General features: G+C 44.5%; 1 protein-coding gene across 7 annotated transcripts in view; it reads left to right on the top strand.

Moving 5' to 3' along the window:
- The first annotated feature begins 17,673 nt into the window (after positions 1 to 17,673).
- The window catches only part of Zbtb40 (zinc finger and BTB domain containing 40), a 71,204-nt gene continuing 67,431 nt past the window's right edge, over positions 17,674 to 21,446 (top strand). For all 7 annotated transcript variants that reach the window (XM_028875394.2, XM_028875389.2, XM_028875387.2 and 4 more), the window contains exon 1: positions 17,674 to 17,832. The gene's annotated coding sequence lies outside the window, so the exon portion shown is untranslated. The remainder of the gene's footprint in view (positions 17,833 to 21,446) is intronic.

The raw sequence follows: 21,446 nt of genomic DNA, 5'->3' as shown, positions 1-21,446 counted from the left end.
TAAGGGTACATGCAGAATGAGAAGTACTGCAGGGAGCTATATCTCAGTGTAAACAGCGTGGCCTTGATTTAGCAATAAACAACATCTGGGAATCAGTCTTTGTGTATTTTCTGCAGGGGCAGTTTAGTCTGTTTTGGACGCGTTCTAAGGTCTTTGCAAAATGTGCAAAAGGCTGTCTTTGAGACTGAGAATACTGTTAATTTCCTGTGTCAGTAAAGAAGAATATCCTGGTATTATTTCTATACATCAGAATTACACAACTTAAACAGGAATCATAACCTGACCATCCACAACTATAAGTATGCCCAAAGATGTAAAACACACTACCAATGGACTGTGGAAGGACCCCCACAGCTGTTCTTTATGGGAAGCATAGCAGTGGCACCTGAGAAGGTTACAGACAGAAAACAACCAGTCATTTGCGGTCAGTAACCCCATGGATTTGCCAAGTAGGGCCCCCCAAGAGGGAATAACGTGTCTGGTGGGTTGACTTGCCAAACACTAGCTGTCACTTGCTGTATACTCCCATGGCCCTCGGCACCCCTGTAAAAATTTAAAACTTTCTGTGTACAATGGCACAGAGTAAACATTTCCATACCAGCAGTGAGGACCAAGAAACAACTCATGTAACCACAGATGGTCTGGACTCCTGATACTTCTGCCTCATCTTTCACGTGCTGGGATTGTAGGTGTGGACCACAACATCTGGACCACAACATCTGACTGCAGTAAATTTTGAAGGATTTGGGGGGGGGGCTATTTTTGAAACATGGTCTCACTATGTATCCCTGACTGACCTGAAACTCACTGTAAAGCTCAGGCTGGCCTCAAACTCACTGAGAGCCACCTACCTCTGCTTCCCGAGCATTGAATTTGAAAGGATATATCACTATGCCCAGATCCACTGTAGGCTTTTCTTTAAATTATTTTATTTATTTATTTGTTTGTTTGTTTGTTTAATGTATATGAGTGCTCTATAGACTTTATGACAGAAGAGAGAATCAGATCCCACTAGAGATGGTTGTGAGCCACCATGTGGTTGCTGGGAATTAACTCAAGACCTCTGGAAGAACAGCCAGTGCTCTTAACCTCTGAGCCATCTCCCCAGCCCCATGGGTTTTTGATAGAATGTATCAGGGTAAGAAAGCTACTTTAACCACAACTTGATGTTTTTCCTGTGTCTGTTATAATTTTTCTCTAAAGAATCTTGGTAGATTTATCTGATTCTAAATAAACCCTGCTGTGATTTTTAATTGTGAATTTCCCATTTGTAGTTATAGGCTGGTTTATAACAGCCTTCACATACTGTACTGTACCTATTTAGTTATAATTTTAACTAAATTTAACAATTCATTGGGAGACTGTCTCCTTTGTTCTTTGCAAAAACTTTGAAGAAATAGAAATGAGCCACTCTATAAAAGTTTGGTAGAATTTGCCTGCAAAATTTCCCTGGCCTGGTAACATTTTGATTAGGGGTGGGGATGGTTACTGACTATGTTTGAATTGAAATAGTGGCTAAAATTTAATAGGCACTCAATAATTAAATTATTGAATGAGTGAAGAAAAGAATATTTTATTCCACTTTTTTGCCTTGTACTAACTTTGGCATTGTACAATTTCCCCCCAAAGAATGTATCCATTGTTTTCGATTTTCACAGAATGTTGGCACACTTCGTTCCTAACATGGGCAGCTGCCTCTCCTGAAGTTATTCCGATACCCTCCACCTTTCTTTGCTCAGTCACACATTTCAGGGGAGACTTTGGCCCACCTAGTCCTGGGGAGGATCCCAGATTCAGCTTCTGTGGAAACAGTGACCTCAGTGACAGGCTTAGATGTGAGTGTCAGATCCAAGGAAGCAGAAGACACGTGAAGGGAACAGATTTTAAAGAAAGGGGATTTTCTCTTAATTTTTATTTATTTTTGATTCTATGACAAAATAGGAAACCAGAAAAAAAAAGAGTCCCTTTTCTGGTAGTGACCATAGCTGTGATGATGTGACGTCTGGAGCTCCTAGAGCCGTCTTGTGCCTAAGAAGAGACCCGGTGTGCAAGACACTGAAGCCGGGCGGTGGTGGCGCACGCCTTTAATCCCAGCACTCCGGAGGCAAAGCCAGGTGGATCTCTGTGAGTTCAAGGCCAGCCTGGTCTACAGAGTGAGTTCCAGGACAGGCTCCAAAGCTACACATAGAAACCCCGTTTCAAAAAAACAAACAAACAAACAAACAAAAAATACACTGAAGATGGAAAGAAACTTGGCTTTGATGACTTTAACACAAGTCCTTAATTACATTACTTTGGGGCCTCTTGTTACCAGAGGGAAAAAAGACTATTTTAAAATTTATTTTAGGTTAATTTCTATTTCTTCTCCTCCTCCTCCTCCTCATTCTCTCTTGCTCTTCTCCTTATTCTTCCTCTTCTTCACTATCATATCATCATGATCATCCTCATCATCTGTAGCTCAGAGCATCCTGCTGCAGCAAAGCTCTTGCTGTTGTGTATAAATGGTTTTGTAGCAGCTACCTATTCTTTTTATTTTTAAAATATATCTATACAGTGTGTGCTGTGTGTGAGCAGGTGCTGCAGGAGCCAGAGTCAGGTCCCTTGGAGCTGGAGCCACAGGAGTTTGGGTGTTGGAACTCAGCTGAGCCTTCTACAAGAGCAGATGTGCTCTTAACTGCTGAGCCACCTCTCCGGCCTCATCCTGTGCTTAATTTGCTCTCCCTTTGTCAATAAGTGGCATTCCTCCATGATCTCTGTATCAGTTTCTGCTTCCAGGTTCCTGCCTTGAGTGTCTGTCCTGGCTTCTCCCAGTGATGAACTGGAAGAATCTGCAAGATGTAACATGCTCTTTACTTCTCTCTTAGGGTTTCTATTGCTGTGAAGAGACACCATAACCATGGCAACTCTTATAAAGGAAAACATTTAATTGTGGTGGCTTGCTAATCGTTCAGAGATTCAGTCCATTATCATCATGGTGGGACTTGGCAGCATGCAGGCAGACATGGTGATGGAGAGGTAGCTGAGAGTTCTACTTCTTGAAGACAGCAGGAAGTGAACTGTATCACTGGGCATGGCTTGAGCATATTTGAGAGCTCAAAGCTGGTCTCCATAGTGACACACTTCCTCCAACAAGACCACACCTATTCCAACAAGGTCACACTAATGGCAGTGCAAAAATGCATTCAGTCCAACTTCAAAAGTCCCCATAGTCTATAACAGTCTCAAACTTATTTAAAAGTCTAAAGTTCAAAGTCTCTTCTGAGATTCATGCAATCTCTTAACTGTAATCTTCTATAAAATTAAAATGAAAAGCAGATCACATACTTCTAACATATAATGGCATGGAATATTCTTTACCATTCTAAAACATAGGGAAGGGAGCATAGTGAGGAAATACTGGAGCAAAGTAATAGGTTTTCTGTCCCCCGATAATAGGTTTCTCCACCCACACAGTAGCCAGATCAAACTAAATTGAAAAAAATATAACAATGGGTTTATTTGAGTAAAGCAACTCCAGGATGAGTTCTCCAGTCCCAATGATTGAGGCTGGAGAAGCCACACGCCCGAACTAAAGCAGGGAGCTTATATAGGTTGTAGGCAAGGGCTAATGATGCGTCTGCCACAAGCTGGGTTTGTGCTCAAGTTTGGCCAAAAGCTGACCACTTTAGGCAGGGTCTTGGGTGGCTGGTAACTTTGGGGAGGAAGCTGCCATAGCCATCAAGAATGCAGAACTGGGCTTTTTGGTGCCTTTCCTTTGTTCAGAGACTCTCTGAGTGGACAGGGCTTGGAGAGACAGGAATGGAGCTTCTCAGACCGTGCAGGAGTGAGCTGGAGGTTCCAACCCAACACAAAGTGAGACCGAAAAGCAGCTGGGCAAACTCCAAACCCTGCATCTCCGTGTCTGATGTCAAAACCAACTTCAGATCTCCAAGTCCTTTCAGCTTTGTTGACCACAACCACTTCTCTCCCTGGGGCTGGTTCCACTCCCTGTTAACAACTCTCCTCGGCAGGTATCCCACGGCTCTGGTGCCTACATCTTGGGGTCTCCACGGCAGTCCAGGCTTCACTTTCACAGCTTCAAGCAATGGTCCCTCTAGGCCTCCGTTCAGGAAAACCTGACACAGGCCTGGCCTCAGTGGCTTTCCTTGGTCACAGATGGAGATTCCATAATAATGTCTTTCTTCTCTCCTTGACTCTAAAGCCAGAACCATGTGGCCAGAGCTGCCAAGTTCTGCTGCTTTCTGGGGCTGGAACATGGCCCCCTTGTTCAATTACATCTTCACCAGCTTTCTGTTTTTGATGGTTTCCATCACTGCCTGAGCTTGGCTGTTCTGAAACTGAATCTGGAGAACAGACTGGCCTCAAACTCAGAGATCCCCCAGCTTTCTTCCTTCCAAGAGCTGAGATTAAAGGCATGCACTACCACACCTAGCTTGAAGATTTTCTTTAAATTTTTTTTCACAAGTTGGAAACTTAGCTGGGTGGGATCCTACCTGAGGTCACCACTCTATTCCATTTCTTTTTCTGTTTATTTCCTTGAACACAGGACTTAGCTCCATCCACTTCCTGGTGTTTCTTTTCTCCTCAAATTTCACATTTTGTTTTTTCCTTGCTCAACTTGCTCCTTTTCATTATAAATCTTCATTAGAGTTAACACTAATAACCATATGACCAAGTCTATACTAGGCTGTTTTGAGATTTCCTCTGCTAACAGAATTAATTCAAAATTCTTCACTTTAGTCTCAGGCAGACTTTTCGGACAAGGGCAAAAAGCAGCCACATTCTTCACCAAAATATCATAAGACTGGTCTCTAGACCACACACTAACATTCTTCCCTCTGGCACCTCTTGAGCCAGGCCCTACAGTTCATCAAATCACACTCAGCACCACTGTCTTCCAAGCTCCTACTAGTCTGGCCCATTAAGCAGCACTTAAAGCATTCAACTGCTTTTCTAATCCAAGGTCCACATTCCTTCAAACAAACGCATGGTCAGGCCTGTCACGATAATACCCCGGTCCCTGGTACCAACTTCTGTCTTAGGGTTTCTATTGCTTGAAGAACCAAAACACACCCATTTCAAGCAAGCCCCTCATCCCAGCTTGAAATAGGCCTGAGTTTCGAAATTCTCAGAGCTGCTGACATAGGTCCCAGGAACTCAAAAGTACAAAGTCAGGATGTTTGTAGGACTATCTGGTAGCAACTGATTAACCACAGAATGCCCCAATGCCGGAGATAGTCTATAAAGTTTGACAAACAACCAGTCAAAACTGCAAAGTAAGATAACACAGAAATTCTGGAAAGCCCCTAGAACTTGAGCCAATCAGAATTGTATCCATACTAGCACCCCTAACTGATGTAACCTTGTGGTTTTTGCCTTTAAAAACTGAGCTTGCAGAGGGGCGGGCACCTCCTCCAGCCTCCGCTGCATTGGTGTGCTCGACGAGGTCCCTGCTGCACTGTTTGAATCACTCCAATAAACCTTGCTTTTGCATTTTGGTGAGTTCGTGTCTCTGGTGGTCTCTTCGGGGGTCTCTCGCCCAAGGCACAACATTGCTGTGAAGAGATACCATGACCACTGCAACTTTTATAAAGGAAAACATTTAATTGGGGTGCCTCTCTTACAATTCAGAGGTTTAGTCCATTATCATCATGATGGGGAAGCAAGGCAGCATGCAGGCAGGACATGGTGCTAGAGAAGGAGCTGAGAGTTCTACATCTTGACTCACAGGCTACAGGAAATGGTCTGTCTTACTGAATGTGGTTTGAGCACATATGAGACCTCAAAGCCTGCTCCACAGTGACACACTTCCTCCAACAAGACCATACCCTACTCCAACAAGGCCACGCCCCCCATTGGTGCCACTGCCTTTGGGGGCCATTTTCTTTAAGCCACCACATCTCCACAAGCTGCTTCGGGCCATCGTGTTTTATCACAGCAGTGGAAAATAAACTAAACACCCACTGAAGCAAGTCAACAGACCTTTCTTTAAAAAACAACTCTGTTAATCCTGTTTATTGCCCCTCCTCCATAATTGATAATGCCTTTCATTTTACTGTTTACTATCTTCAATTCACTTTGCAATCCTTTGGGTTCATTTAGATGCATTGTCATCCTAGATTTCTTTTGTTTTTATTTACTTGATATATATTTCTCATTGTATTTTTTTTTTTTTTTTTTTTTTTTTTTTTTGGTTTTTTGAGACAGGGTTTCTCTGTGTAGCTTTGCACCTTTCCTGGAACTCACTTGGTAGCCCAGGTTGGCCTCGAACTCACAGAGATCCACCTGCCTCTGCCTCCCAAGTGCTGGGATTAAAGGCATGCGCCACCACCGCCCAGCTCTCATTGTATTTTGTTTTGTTTTGTTTTGTTTTGTTTGTTTTTGTTTTTCGAGACAGGGTTTCTCTGTGTAGCTTTGCGCCTTTCCTGGGACTCGCTTTGTAGCCCAGGCTGGCCTTGAACTCACAGAGATCCACCTGGCTCTGCCTCCCCAGTGCTGGGACTAAAGGCATGCGCCACCACCGCCCCACCCTCATTGTATTTTTAATACACCAAATAATATATGTTCATGTGATTCAAACTTACAGTAACATGGTAAGCTTTGATAAGAGGACTTGACAGGTAGGGTAACCAGGGTTAGTAACTGCAGTAAGTGTTAGTAACAGCTCGTGGAGAGGATGCTGAATGTCCTCCAAAGAAGGAAATGATACACTGTCACTTCATAGATAGGAGATAGATATGCTAGCTATCCTGATATAAGTATTATTCATACATACTGAAATATTACACTAGACCCCATAAACATGTAAAATTGCTATGTATTCATGTATCCACTTAAAGAAAGCCCAAAATAATACTAAAAACTATGCTGGAAGGGGCTGGAGAGATGGCATAGTGGTTAGAGCACTTGCTGCTCTTGCAGAGGACCTAGATTCTGTTCTCAGCACCCATATGGCAGTTCACATCTATTTGTAACTCCAGTTCCAGGGGATCTGATGTCCTCTTTAGCCTCCAAGGACACCAGGCACATACATAATGCGCAGACATACATTCAGGAAAACACTGAAACACATAAAAATAAACAAACTTTAAAAAATCTCTTTCCCCCCATCTGACAGGCCTTTTTCTAGTTTCCTGACTTTTCCCTACTCACTTGCACATAAATGCACATCTAACAGTTTGAAACTAGTATCTGCGCAAAAGAGGGAACATAAGGTGTGTCTTTCTGAGGCTGGTTACCTATTAATGTAGTTCCCAGTTCCATCTATTTCCCTGCAATTTCATAATTGCAGGTTTTCTTTATTACTGAATGAAATTCCAGTGTGTGTGTGTGTGTGTGTGTGTGTGTGTGTGTGTGTGTGTGTATGTGTGTGTGTGTCACATTTTCCTAATCAGTCCATCAGCTAGTGCACAGCTAGGCTGCTTCTATTTCCTTGTGAAAACAGCATGAATGAGTAGGATAGGCACATGTCTCTGAGGTAAGACCAGTCTTCTTTACGCTGTCCTGAGACACTGAGCCTGAGGCACCTCTTGTTTTATAAATCAAAGGCATAAGGCAGCCTGGCCTTGAACAAGCCTGACAGCCCCACTTTCCCAACAGCTTGTGCATATTTTGGGTCTCAGAGTCATCTTTTGGCAATTCTCAAATAGTCCAAGCCTTTTCATTATTATACCTGTTATAGTGACCTTTGATGACTGACCTTTTAATGCTGCTATTTTAATTGTTTGGTGTTGCTATGGACCATGCCCAGAAAAGATAATGTGCTGAACCAATGAATTTATGTGTCCTCTGACTTCTCTTCCAAATACACTTGTTACCCCACCCTCTCTCCCCTGCAGCTTTCTTATTCACTAAGACAACGCTGAAATCAGACCAAGTTATAACCCTATGTGGCCTCTAAGTGTTCAAGTCCTAGAAACAGCGGGAACTATGGCAGGCCAAATGTGGGCTTCTTGCCTTAGTACCTCAACTTGTATGAAGGAAATTATTAGTACAACAACCCCTTCAGTAAGCAAGGAATAACAACAACCAAAAGGCAGAAAACCTCACTGTTGATGCAGAGGAATGTCTAATGGTCAGAGAAGTAACAACTTTCTCCAGAGCAGAGATGCAACAGACGTCTCTGTTGGGAAACTGTCTTAGCAGAGTGGAGCAGAGCTGAGCTGTGATGGCTCTCTTGGAGAGGAGCAGGATTGCTACATTCCTGCAGGGAAACCATCTGCCACTGGAACACAGCTAGAGGTATAGCCTAGCTCCGACAGTCAGGACACCTTTCCCTTCAGAGCTGTAACACTTACAATGTAGAGACATCCTGTCTCACAAAAACAACAAGAAATATATATCTTACCAAAGAAGTGAAGTATTTCTACTACAAAAATTCAAGTTATTGAAAAAAATCACAGAAGATACTAGATAATGGAAAAATATCCCATATTCCAGAATTGGCAGAATTAATATTGAAATAGCTATAACCAAAACCAATACACAGAATTAATGGAATACTTATCAAAATTCCCATGTCATATCTCACAGGTTTATAAAAATTAATGTAGGAATTCAAATGGAACCACAAATACCCAAAGCAATACTAAGGAGAAAGAACAATGTTGGGTGTAATTGTACTACAGAGCTATAGTGATAAAGACAGACTGGCATAAAAATAAAAGAAGAGCCGGGTGGTGGTGGCGCACACCTTTAATCTCTACATTTGGGAAGCAGAGGCAGATGGACCTCTGAGTTCAAGGCCAGCCTGGTCTACAGAGCAAGTTCTATGACAGCCAGGGCTACACAGAGAAACCCTGTCTCAGACAAAAAAAAAAAAAAAAAAAAAAAAAAAAAAGGAAGAGGAGGAGAAGAAGAAAGGAAAGAAAGGAAGACCAATGGGACAGAATAGAGGCCCTGGTAATAAAATGGCAAATTCCCACCTAATTCATAACAAAGACGGCAAAAACATACTTTGAAAAAAGATGGCCTGTTCAACTGAGGGCACTGACAGAATGGATGTTGCCTGCAGGAGAATAAATTAAATTCTTTTACCTTGTACAAAAACCAGTTCAAAATAGGTCAAAGACCTTAATCTAAAACTAGAAACATTGAAACTTATGGTAGAAAACACAATAGAGTACCCTTCAAGATACTGGGGTAGGCACAAACCACTTATTTGGTTTTTGTTTGTTTGTTTTTGTTTTTTGTTTTGAGAGAGAGGGGCTGTCCTGGAACTCACTCCGTAGACCAGGCTGGTCTCGAACTTAGAGAGATTCACCTGTCTCTGCCTCCCGAGTGCTGGGATAAAGGCATCACCATGGCAAGAACTTTTAAAATAGAACACCAACAGCACAGAAAGTAACCCCAGTATCAACAGATACACAAGTTTAAAAGTTTCTGTACAGAAATGGACACAATCAGCAGAGTTAACAGAAGCCCACAGAATAGGAGAAAATCTTAACTAGCTATACTTCAGGTGAGGGCTTATGTGTAGAATTTACAAAGAATGAAGAAGTTAAATACCAAGGTTGTATAAAACTGCCAATCAACACATGGGCAAATGAATGAGGGAGGGAGAGAGAGAGAGAGAGAGAGAGAGAGAGAGAGAGAGAGAGAGAGAGAGAGAGGAGAAGGAGGAGGAGGAGGGAGAGAGGGAAGGAGGAAGGAAGGGAGGGAGGCAAATGGCCAACAGCTATTTTTAAAAGTATTCAATGCTGGATGGTTGGTGGCTCATGTCTTTAATCCCAGCACTCAGGAGGCAGAGGTAGGAAGATCTCATAGTTCAAGGCCAGCCTGGTCTACAGAGTGAGTTCCAGGACAGCCAGAGCTACACAGTGAAACCCTGTCTCAAAAGAAAAAGGTGTTCAATATCCCTAGCCCCCAGGAAAATGCAAATTAAGACTGTAAGACACCACCCCATTCTATCAGCATGGCTGTCATCATAAATCTGATGACAAATGTTGGAGAAAACGTGGAAAGAACTGGAACCAACTGTTGCCCATCTGCACCCAGTGTGGGGTGTTTACCCCACCAACTCCACAGCTCCCCAGAGTTTTCTTGAGTGTGAGCAGCAGGAAATATTAGATAGAGGATTTAGATTGTGGAGACAAACAGATAGAAAATAAAGGATAGCCTTGAGAGGGCCTGAAACCTATTCAAACAGCCCTGTCTCTGCCCTAGGGTATTTATAGAGACGCCAAGGGGTGGAGCAAAAGACCCCCCTCCCCGCCCCCAGCACAGCCAAGTGCAGACCATTTCAGACACCTGCACTCAGGCCCGTGGTCCAATCATCCTCTCTATGAGGACCTGCTAGGTAAAGCCATGAGGAACCTGAAAACAGGCTCCAACAACCCAGATGAACGGATAAAGGGAATTTTGTACATATGTAAAACGGGACACTTCTTAGCTCTAAAGAAAATGAAGTTAAAAACTTGGCAGGAAAATGGATGGGCTTGAATGTAAGATATTAAGCAAGATCACACAACCTCAGAAATAAACCACATGTTCTCTCTCATATGTGGAATCTAGCCGTTAATATATGCATATGTGTAAGCAAATGTACATGTGGGTACAGTATAATATGAAGAAGGGAATAAGAAATGAATAGAAGGGGATGAGGAAGAACTGAATGCAGGTAATGGACAGCAGTTATGAAGGAGGAGATAAAGATAACTGTTTTTCTAGTTCTAACTCCTAGATTTTTTTTGGTTTGGGTTTTAGTGGAGGATAAGAACATAAAATATATTTGACTCCAAATGTGGAAAATTTAAGGTGAAGTTCCACATCTGCTCTGAAAGCCTACTCTAACTGTATAGATGTTCACGGAGTTGTATAAACTTTGAGTCTGGTTAATTTTAGTATGTGATGTTTTTATTTATTTGCAAGGATTTTTATAATAAAGTTTATAAACATAATTTTAAAAAGGATTATAAGAAATCTCTCCTCTGCTTGTTTGTAGGTACAGAACAAGCCTTGATGAGTGCACATCTGTTTTCAATGTGATTTACTGACTATTTTAAACCCTCTGTTGAGAGGAAAAAAGACTCCTTTCAAAATACTGCTATTGGCAATGTATCTAGTTATGCAGGAGCTCTGTTGGAGACATATAATGAGATTAATGCTGTTTTGGTGTATATGTTGAAACGTTGGGCTGTGATCTAATTCAGTGGTAGGGCATTTGTCTGTATGCAAGAGGCCCTTGTAAGTCAGTCAGCTCACTGAAGGTCACTCTTTTAGAGTTACTATTGCTGTGATGAAACACCATGACCAAAAGAAACTTGGGGAGGAAAGGGTTTATTTTACTCATACTTGTGTCTACCAATTCATCATGAAAATCAGTGAAGGCAGGAACTTAAGCAGGGCAAGAACCTGGAGGCAGAAGCTAATGCAGAGGTCATGGAGGGGTGCTACTAACTGGCTTGCTAATCATGGCTTGCTCAGCCTGCTTTCTCACAGAACTCAAGACTGCCAGCCCAGGGGTAGCATCACCCACAATGGGCTTGGTCCTCCCCCGGCAATCACTAATTAAGAAAATACCCTACACGCTTGCCTGCAGCCCAATCTTATTGAGACATTTTCTTAGTTGAGGTTCCCTCCTCTCAGATGACTTTAGCTGTGTCAAGTTGACATCAAACTAGCCAGGACAGTCACCATTGTCTTGTTCTAAAAAATTGCCAGTCGCCCCAAGCATCAGCAACTATCACCCTGATCAGTCAGCAGCCATCAACACCAGCGCAAAAACCTACACTAGCAAAAAGATTATACTTTGGATTGAAAGGTGAGCTTGGAGCATGTGCTTGCTGCCTTGTTCCATACCCAGCAACCCCTCCCCAGACAGATATATCACTGAAGGCTCAGATGATAAAAGAGATTTTAAACAATCTCTCTCCATGGGGAGAGAGAGAGAGAGAGAGAGAGAGAGAGAGAGAGAGAGAGAGAGAGAGAGAGAGAGAGAGAGAGAGAGACTGTGAACTCGTGTACATGCCTGTGATGTTGGACATCAAATTAGAGGTAAAATCCACAGGCACTGATGATTAGCTGAAGGCTAGAAAGAGAAACATTGAAGAGAATGGTGGATGGTGGTCACCATCTCTGAGCTGAAGGGAAGAAACAGGCTTGAGGGGAAACCATCACTTGGGTTTTGGGTGAGACGAACATGAAGGGCCTGTGCACTGTGTCAGCAGAGACACTGATTCAAGCGTTCTGAATGTGAGAGTGCCTTTGGCCTTGGGCCCAACTGAGACACTGAATTCATCTATAATATATCAGCAGGCGCAGGGCTCAAGAAGTGCTCCAGGCTGGGCATCACAGCTAGAGCAAGACGATCGCCCTTTTGTCTTTTGTCTTCTAGGCCAGATGAGCAGCAGCTGACCTTTCTGAGGTATTTGGCAAATTCCAACAGCAGCACCATTTGGGACTGAGGTGGCCACTGGGCGTGATCTGAAGACTAGGCTTCACAAGGACTGAAGACAAGGAAGGAGAAACTAACACTTGAAAAGGAAGGAAGGGGGACTTGAAGCCCAATACCTGCTCAAACTAACACAAAGCACGTGTGCAGCCTGCAGCAGACTTTGATTCCACAAATAACACCACTGCCTTGGGGAGCAGCAGAGCCAGCTGACCCCACAGCAGCTGCATGGAAAACGCTATTTAAAGACTCAGCTTTTGCAGCGCAGGGCTCAGGGCTTGGAATTTGATTGGAAAGGACCAGATTTGGGGAAAACATCAGCAGGTGGTTGGCTGCTGTGAACTCTGAATATGTCCAATGAGCTCATTTTAGTAAAATGATGTCTCTCCACCTCTCTCCGAGTAAATTAAGTATGTTGGTTCATGGAAAGTGCTTAGAATAATACCCAGCACACAGCGATCAGTGAATAGAGGCTGTCATCAATTGTCATTATCATCTCCACAGCCACCTACTAATGTGAATATGTCCAGAGATGGAGAGATGCTCAGCTCTAATGGCAGGGTACAGCTAAGTGGTGGGATTTACAATCACTGGCCTCCCACTATCTCTCTGTTTTCCTGTAATCTTTCCATTCCTTACAGTGAACACATTCATTACATAAAAAATAAGTTAATATGCAGGGTTGAAGGATGTGCAGACTCTGAAGTCAGACCTCCTGGCTTAATACCCAATTCCTTGAAGAGCTGTGTGTTTGTAGGCAAATTATTTTCTTTCTTTGAGTCAGTTTCCTCTTTTTTAAAAAAAGATTTATTTTTATTATGTGTCTATGTGTGTGTTGGGAGGGGGGGTTATGTGCCCATGAGTACAGGTGCCCACAGAGGCCAGAAAAGGGCGTCATATTCCTGGGAGTTGGAGTTATAGGCAGTTGTGAATTCCCTGATATAAGGACTGGGAACCAAACTCAAATCCTCTTCAAGAGCCATAAATGTTCTTGACTGCTGAGCTGTCTTTCCAGCCTCATAACACCAAGATCACTGAGTGGTTACAGTTCAATGAGATACTCTAGACACCATGTGGCATGGCATGTGGCAGGGAAGCGTAAAGAGATAAATGGCAAATGCTCTCATTAGCAGTGAAATGCTGTGGCTGCTTTATCTCCCAGTTCAGTGTCCTTGGTATGTGTTCAGCTCTGTGGAAATGGCAGCTTTTCATTTTGTTCATTTTTTGGTGATGGGGATCCAACAGGGCCACTTGAATAATAATCGAGCGCTCTAGCACTGACCTACATTCCTGAGACTTCACAGTGGATGGATGAACTGGAACCATCTCGGGTATCTTCCACAGGGCATCTTCCATAGGGATCTTACATAGGACAGTGGTCCCAGAACCAACTCTATTAAGGTAGACAGAGTTGAAAAGTCCCCAAGTGACCTTCCTATCAAGGTCAAGTTTCTACCAAAGGGAAGACTCATGTTATTTTTACAAAAGCTGTTGCCACTCTCTGAGAAAGTGAGCCTACTGTACTAGAAGGTCCAGACACTGTTTTCTTATTCTTCCATGGGGCAATCAGCCAGAAGGCAGGTGCAGTGCACTCTCTAATGCTAGGCTTCCTCCATTCTCCACCCTTCTCCTTCCTGAGACAGGGTCCTCCTACGTTACCATACTGCCTCAAACCCCTGGGCTCAAGTGATCCAACTGCCTCACCCTTTTGAGTAGCTATGACTATAGACATGTGCCACTGTGCCCAGTCAGAGTTTTACTGTTTTGAGATATAGGCTCACATGGGAGGGACTGTTCACCTGCAGGTTGTCAAAAAGAGGTACTTATCCCTATAACACCAAAATCAATTGCTGGAACACCTGTCTCCTATGCTTGCTTCCTCTATGGTCAAACTAAAAAGGAACACTTTTCTCCCTTTCTGCAGCGGGCAGCAGTCAATGCAAAGATGCAGAACTGGTCAAAGTGCTGGGAATAAGTGTCCACTGAACATTACATCAGACACACCTGCATCAACCCCGCCTCCAAAGCTCAGGGAACACCTCCAAAGAGAGGTGGAAAGAATGTAAAAGCAAGAGGCTGGGAGTGTGTGTGTGTGTGTGTGTGTGTGTGTGTGTGTGTGTGTGTTCTGCCTGCATGTATGCTGTGTTTGGGACATGACATGCCCATTGCACCCATGAAGTCATGGTTACCTGCACAAGATCAAGCCAACAAGATTAGTCTGGATTCCATCAGGCAGCACTAATTGGACTCAGTGGGCTACAAAACTTAAAAAAATAAGTCATGAAGGTTGGAGGGGGACTTTTTGATGAGTGTCCAGAGAAGTGTGTGTGTGTGTGTGGGGGGGTGTTGGGGCAATATGGTCAAGACGTTTATATCTACGAAATTGCCAAAGAATAAGGAAAAGATATTCTTCAAAATGTTTCATGTGAGTATGCTTGGGACTAGAAATATTTTGGATTTCAGATTTTGGAATACTTGCCATGCATATGAGAAATCATGGGGACTGGCTCAGAAAGTCATGGGTACTTCATGTACACCTTACATATGTAGGCTGAAAGCTATATAAAATCAGATCGTCAGTGTACCGATTTGTATATATGTGTGTGTATGGGTGTTTCACCTGCATGTATGTCTGTGTATCATGTGGGTACCTGGTGCCTGAGGAGGCTAGAAGAGGACATCAGATCCCCTGGGACAGGAGTTACAGTTGGTTTTAAGCCACCTTGTGAGTGCTGGAAATTGAATCCAGGTCCTCTGAAAGAGCAGCCAGGGCTCTTAACCACTAAACCATTGCTCTCTAGACCTTTCACCTATTTTAACTGCAATCTGTCACAGGAGATTTGATGTGGAATTTTCTACCCATGATGTTGTATTACCACTGGAAAGTCTTCTGAGTTTGAAGCATTTTGGTTTTCAGACTCTTGAATTCGGGATTCTCAATGTAAAACTTCAAGTAAATGTTACTGGGAAACTGCAGTTAAGGGTGTGTGTGTGTGTGTGTGTGTGTGTGTGTGTGTGTGTGTGTGTACTAGAGAAGGCATTTCCTGTTTCTCTAATTGAGGGTGTGTGGTTTTCAAGATGAGGTTTCTCTGTGTAGCCCTGGCTGTCCTGGAACTTGCTTTTTAGACCAGGTTGGCCCCAAACTCACAGAGATCTGCCTGCCTCTGTCTCCTGAGTGCTGAGATTAAATGCGTGTGCCACCACTCCCAGCTATTATTCTAATTTTTATTATTGATGTATGACATGTATCTATGTGCGAGCACAGTGCACATATGTGGAGGTCAGAGGACAACTCTCTAGAGTTGGTTCTCTTTCCCCATGGGTGCTGGCGGTTGATCTCAGGTTCGGCTTCTGACAAGAGCTTTTATTCACTGCCTCATCTCACTAGCCATGTAGTCTTTTTATTACACGTATATTATTTATTTGCATATGGGTAGACATGTGCCACAGCATGTGTGGAGGTCAGAGGACAATCTGTGGGAGTCCGTTATCTTCTTTCAGCATGTGGGGTCCTGGGGATGGAACTCAGGTCATCAGGCTTGGTGACAAGCGACTCTACCTGCTCAAACATTTTGCCTGGTCCCATGTATTCCTTTTAAAATAAGAAAAAAGCTTTTTAAAATCCTATTCTTGGGATTGGGGGATGCAGCTCAGTGGTAGAGCCGCTGACTACCAAGAGCACTGCCATAGGTGTTTACTAAACCAACAGGTCTACATTGTGGGGCTCTGCTGTACATGAGCTCAAGGTGCTGGGTGTGGGGGATCAGAAGTCACAGCAGCTGTAGGTGAAGCTCTAAAGGCTACACAAGTGCTAAATCTGATGCTGAAGGTGATTAGTGACCTGTGAGGATAACAGTGAGAGTTGACTCAAAAGGTGGCTATGTACCAGGCAGGGGGCTGTTAAATACTGGTCTGACTGTGGCAATAGCCAAGTGATGACAGTGAAAACAACTGGGACAACTGGTGTGATGTTTAGCTTTGTCAACTTGACACAACCTAGACTCATCTGGGAAGAATGTCTCACTAGCGGATTCTCTCTCTCACTGTGTGTGTGTGTGTGTGTGTGTGTGTGTGTGTGTGTGTGTGTGTGTTGGGAGTGTCTTGAGTCATCCAATGCCAGAAGCCCCAGTCCACTGTGGTCAGCACCACTCCTCAGATGCGGGGTCCTGAACTGTGTGAGAAATCCAACTGCGCACAAGCAAATAAGCATGTGTGCATCCACTTCTCGCTGCTCTTGACCATGGATGTGATGTGACTAGCTGTCTGAAGTCCTTATCTTGCTCTGGCTTTTCTGGACTAACTTGCAATTGTAAACTGAAATAAATCTTTCTCCCCTTGGTCCTCCTCCTCCTCCTCCTCTTTCATCTTACTATGTAGCCCTGGCTGTCCTGGAACTCCTTCTGTAGACCAAGCTGGCCTCAGATTCACAGAGATGTGCCTGCTTCTGCCTCCAAAGCCCTGGGACTAAAGGGTGGGCCACCAACTCTGACTCACTATGTTGCTTTTTGTCAGGGTATTTTATCACAACAGAAATGAACTAGAACAGCTGGCTAGAGTGCTCTAATGAGCAGAACTGTTCGAAGTTTATAGGCCTGGCAGTGGGTGCAAACCGCACAGCGACAGTGACTACGACAGGCCAGGTGACAACAGCAATTCAAGTGACAGCTCTGGTCCATTAAAAAGGCATTGCATTGAGTCAGGCTGACAGCGACCGTGCTGGGGACCGCTGAATACTGTCACTGCCGATGGACACCGAGGGGGCTCGACACTGTAACGAGAAGCTTGGATCTGGGCATCGGTAGTGGGGACAAAGAGGTGATGTGACGCAGGGACAGCGTTCACGGGCCAGCGCCAATGGGACTTCTGATGTTAAGGGAAGCCGACACACACACGTTGGACCACCAGGACGCCCGGATCGGGGTTCTAAACTAGCGTGTGCGGCTATGAGCAAAACGAGAGAGAACAAAGGTAAAAGAATCGCTGCGAACACTCCCGCCGAGCCCGGTCCAGACATCAGTCCCGCCCCGCACGAGGCCGTGTGTGTTGTTATGAAAACAGGAAAGAAACCTTTGTTGTCTCCCCGCTGCTAACCTCAGAGCTGCCCGGGGCAAGCGGCGACTACACCAGGTAAACTTCTCCCCGGGAACTGTGGCGCAGGTCAGAGGTCAAGAGCAGACTATTCGCCCGCTGGTCCCGAGAGCCTGCCATTGGTGGCGAGTGCTCACGTGACGCAGGCACCGCCTTCTCGCGAGACCGCCTCCCCCAGCACGTGAGCACATCCGGGCCTCTGCCCTCAGCGTCCCCGGCCCCAAGATGGCTGCCTTTTGGCGTCTCTGGCGCTGTTGAATGGAGAAAGCTTTATTGTTCCCTTCGGGCAGGAGTGTTCGTGTCCTCTATGGCGCTGTCAATAAAGAACGGCAGTTTGAATCGGTACTGAACAGGTAACCATAGAAACGGCGCTGGGACTCCGCGTGGAGACCCCTGTTGCGGCGGAGGCCCCAGAGACTCCCTGAGTGAGGGGCACCCTGGGACCCTTGCGCACTGCGGGCTACGTATGTGGCGAGCTCTGCGGGGCTCGCGTCGGTCACAGCCGCCGCTGTTCTCTGGACGTGGCCCGGGGGATGGCCTTCACCCCGGGCGTAGTCTCGGTCGTGGTCACCTGCGGGAGGACACGGGACCCCTGCCTGGCAACTGCGGGCTTTATCACCCAGCTCCCTGCGACGCGCCAGCAGACACCCGCACTCCCAGGGATCCCTCCCCGTCCCTGCTCTCAGCTTTGGTTTGCTGCGAGACAAGAATGGTTTATCCGTTTTAAAACAGTTGTGGGGAAGTAGAAGTCATACGAAATAAAACTTCAGCTCCCAGAAGTGAAGTTGCAAAGACGCAGCCTTGTTCATTGTTTATGTGTTGTCTCGCCGCCTCCCTGCCGCGGGGCGGGGGAGTGCTCGCAGTTGCTTGGCTTCTATTCGGCTGGAAAGGCCCATAAAGCCGGAGTCATTTCTCTCTGGCGCTTTATAGAAGTTTGCCAACCCTGGCCCGAGGCACAAGTAGATTGAGCTAGTGTTCAGTTGACACAGTACTCTGGCTTCCATGACACGCTCAAGCTAGTAGTTTCTCATACTTTGCAATGTTACCATCTGCCCAGTGCGTGCAATAGACCATCTACTTTATGTTTATACATAGCGTTGCAAATATTTTTCTTTTGCAAAAGGAGTGAAGTGTGATTAAGCTGTTTTAGGGTGTACTAGGTTATAGGGCTGTCACTGGAAACCCCCTGTAGCCTAAGTCAGATTGCCTCAGACTGTTAAATTTTCTCCCTCTGGGAGTGTTATTCCTTGGAATTGTATCCAAATCTTGGTATGGGTTGTAGTTGAGTTTAAGTTGAGTTGTATGAGTTGCTGTTTGAGCAATCTCAAAGTGCAAATTTTTGGTACGTGGCATAAATTATACCCACCGGTCATGGTGACATGGTTCTTCTGTGACGGTATTTCCCAACCTGTCTTTTGTTTGTTGAAACTTGGTCTCATGTAGCCCAGGCTGTCCTAGAACTATAGTCAAGGTTGGCCTTGAGCTCCTGATCCTCCTGCCTCTTCCTCCCAAGTGCTGAGATTACAGGCATGTGCCCCCTTCCCAACCCCCTCACACATTTAACAGTTGTTTTGTTTTGTTTGTTTGTTTAACATCTATGCTTGCATAAGTGAATTTAATCAGTAGTTCACTTCTACTGTGTGCATATATAATACATTCCTGGAAATGTATTAGTGCACAAGATAACCATGACCTCTGTCTCTGTGGAATTTAAATTCTTCAGCGGGCTTGGGTGATAGGTACATAGAAATAATTTTTCCTCCCTCTTTTGAAACAGGGTCTTGCTGTGCATTCCAGGCTCACAGTCCTTTAACTGAGATCTTCTTGCCTTAGCTTCCAAATGCTGGAATTATAGTTGTACATTACTCTTGTCTATCTGACAAAAATAATTTCAAACACCTATCTCATAGCATCATAGCAATAAAATACTCATTGAGCATTTCTTTGTGCCAGAAACTGGCACCAAAGCTTAATGTGAACTGTCACTTAGTTTTGACACAGATAGTATTAGGATTAACATTTCCCCAGGGGAGAGATGGCCAGTTTACATGGCTTATGCATAGGGAGCATGGAGCTGAAGTAAACAGATCATGCCATGCTGTGTTCCATCTGTTGTCTTTCCTGCTAGCTTGTGAGGTCCACAAGAGTAATGCCACATCTTACTTTTGGGGCCTCAGCTGCTAGCCAGTGCCACAACTTGGTTTTCAGGAAGATAGTAAATATACAAATCTTGAGCACCCATTGAGCAACTGTTTGAAATTTGTTCTCCACCAAGAGCACTGGTAGAGCTGGGTGGCTTGGCACATTGCAGAGTTTTTGTCTGTTCTTACAGTGGGGCCTCCTCAAAAAACCACTGCTTATTGAAGAAGAGAAAATATCTTAATAGGTCCCGAGTTTTCTTTCCGAGATAGAGTCTTCTTGGTCTTGAACTGGTAATGCAAACTATCCTCTTGCCCCCAGTATGGAGTGCTGGGGTACAGTGTGCTTACTATTGGATATAATTACATTTAATTGGAAAGACTAACCCAAATTTTACCCCAGATGTATTAAATAATAGTGAAAACTCAGACATGTTACAAACAAAGTGAGGGGCGAGAGGATGTGGTTTTCTGTCTTTTGGGGAGAGGAGGAGATAGATTTCTTTAGTGTTTAAGGGCATAGAGGGCAGCTTTCCCAAGTGGAATTTAATTGTTCTTTTAAATTATTTAAAAATTACATTGTGTGTGTGTGTGTGTGTGTGTGTGTGTGTGTGTGTGGTGGGGGAGGAGAGTGTGGATGGGTGTAGGTGCCTGGATGTCATAGTGTGATTGTGAAAGGAAGAAGACAATTTACAGGAGTTGGTTTTCTCCTACCACCATGTGGTTCCACCATGAGGGATTGACTTGGCAGTGGGTACCTTTAGTCCACTGAACCATTCCACCAACCCAGAGTTTTCATCATTTTGTGTTTTAAGCTTAGAACTGTTAGTGTTCTTCCATCAGAGATACCTGCATTTTGGGGGGCACTGGGAATGGAACTGAGGTCTGCCGCACACCAAACATGTGCTCGGAGCCTGAGCTGCACCTTCAGCCCCAATATCTGCACTTTCTTAAGGCTTTTTGAGGAAATGCTGGGTGGTGACTCTAGGGTGCGTTTGCAGTTGGTTGTGGGTTTCTTTTCTATGTCTTTTTAATAGTAGCATTCTTTAAGCCAAGCGTGGTGGCACACACCTTTAATCTGTGCATTCAGAAGGCAGAGGAGGGTGGATCTCTGTGAAGTCTGATGCCAGCCCACAAAAAAAGCAAGAATCATGAGGCTCTGTCTCAAAGAACAAAAGCATAGCATCTTTACCGTGGTGTGGAATACTTGAAAAACACCTTTTGAATAGGTGTGAATGGAGCAAGAGCATGAGAAACTATAGGCTGTGCTAAATCGATGGAATGTTGGAGCTGTCATATGGAAGAATGGATGTCAGATTTTGCTTTATACTGTATGCAGTAACCATGTTAGGCATGTCATCAGAAGATGTCATCCAGGCCAGTAAATGGAGCTGGGATCTAGCCACAGAGTGGCATGTTAATGCAGTATTGAACTGCAAGCCCAGAATTAAATTGCTATTTTGGGTTAGGGTGGGACCTTTCCATCTGAGCTTTGCTGTTTCTACTTTGTGATTTGGGTCTGTTGGGTTCCAGTAAAGAGTAGGTGGTAACGCCAGCTTTGAAGCATGGTATGAAACTGCAGGAGGAGCCAGGGCATACCAATTTGTTTTTCAATCTATTTTATTTCAGTTCAGAGCATCAGTGCAGACGGCAGCCCAGGAAAACAAGCCGCACTTTGGCAACACTCAGCTGCGTTTACAGATTGAGGAAGACTGAGAGTAACCAAAGAGCGGCTTGTTTTCCTGGGCTGTCTGTCTGAGATGATGCTCTGAACTGAAGGAAAATAGATTGAAAAACAAATTGGTATGCCCTGTTGCTTCATTCTCAGG

Source organism: Peromyscus leucopus, chromosome 2, assembly GCF_004664715.2.
Source record: "Peromyscus leucopus breed LL Stock chromosome 2, UCI_PerLeu_2.1, whole genome shotgun sequence".
NCBI classification, from domain to species: Eukaryota; Metazoa; Chordata; class Mammalia; order Rodentia; family Cricetidae; genus Peromyscus; species Peromyscus leucopus.
Note: the sequence above shows the minus strand (reverse complement) of the source record. Positions and strands in the feature narration are given on the sequence as shown.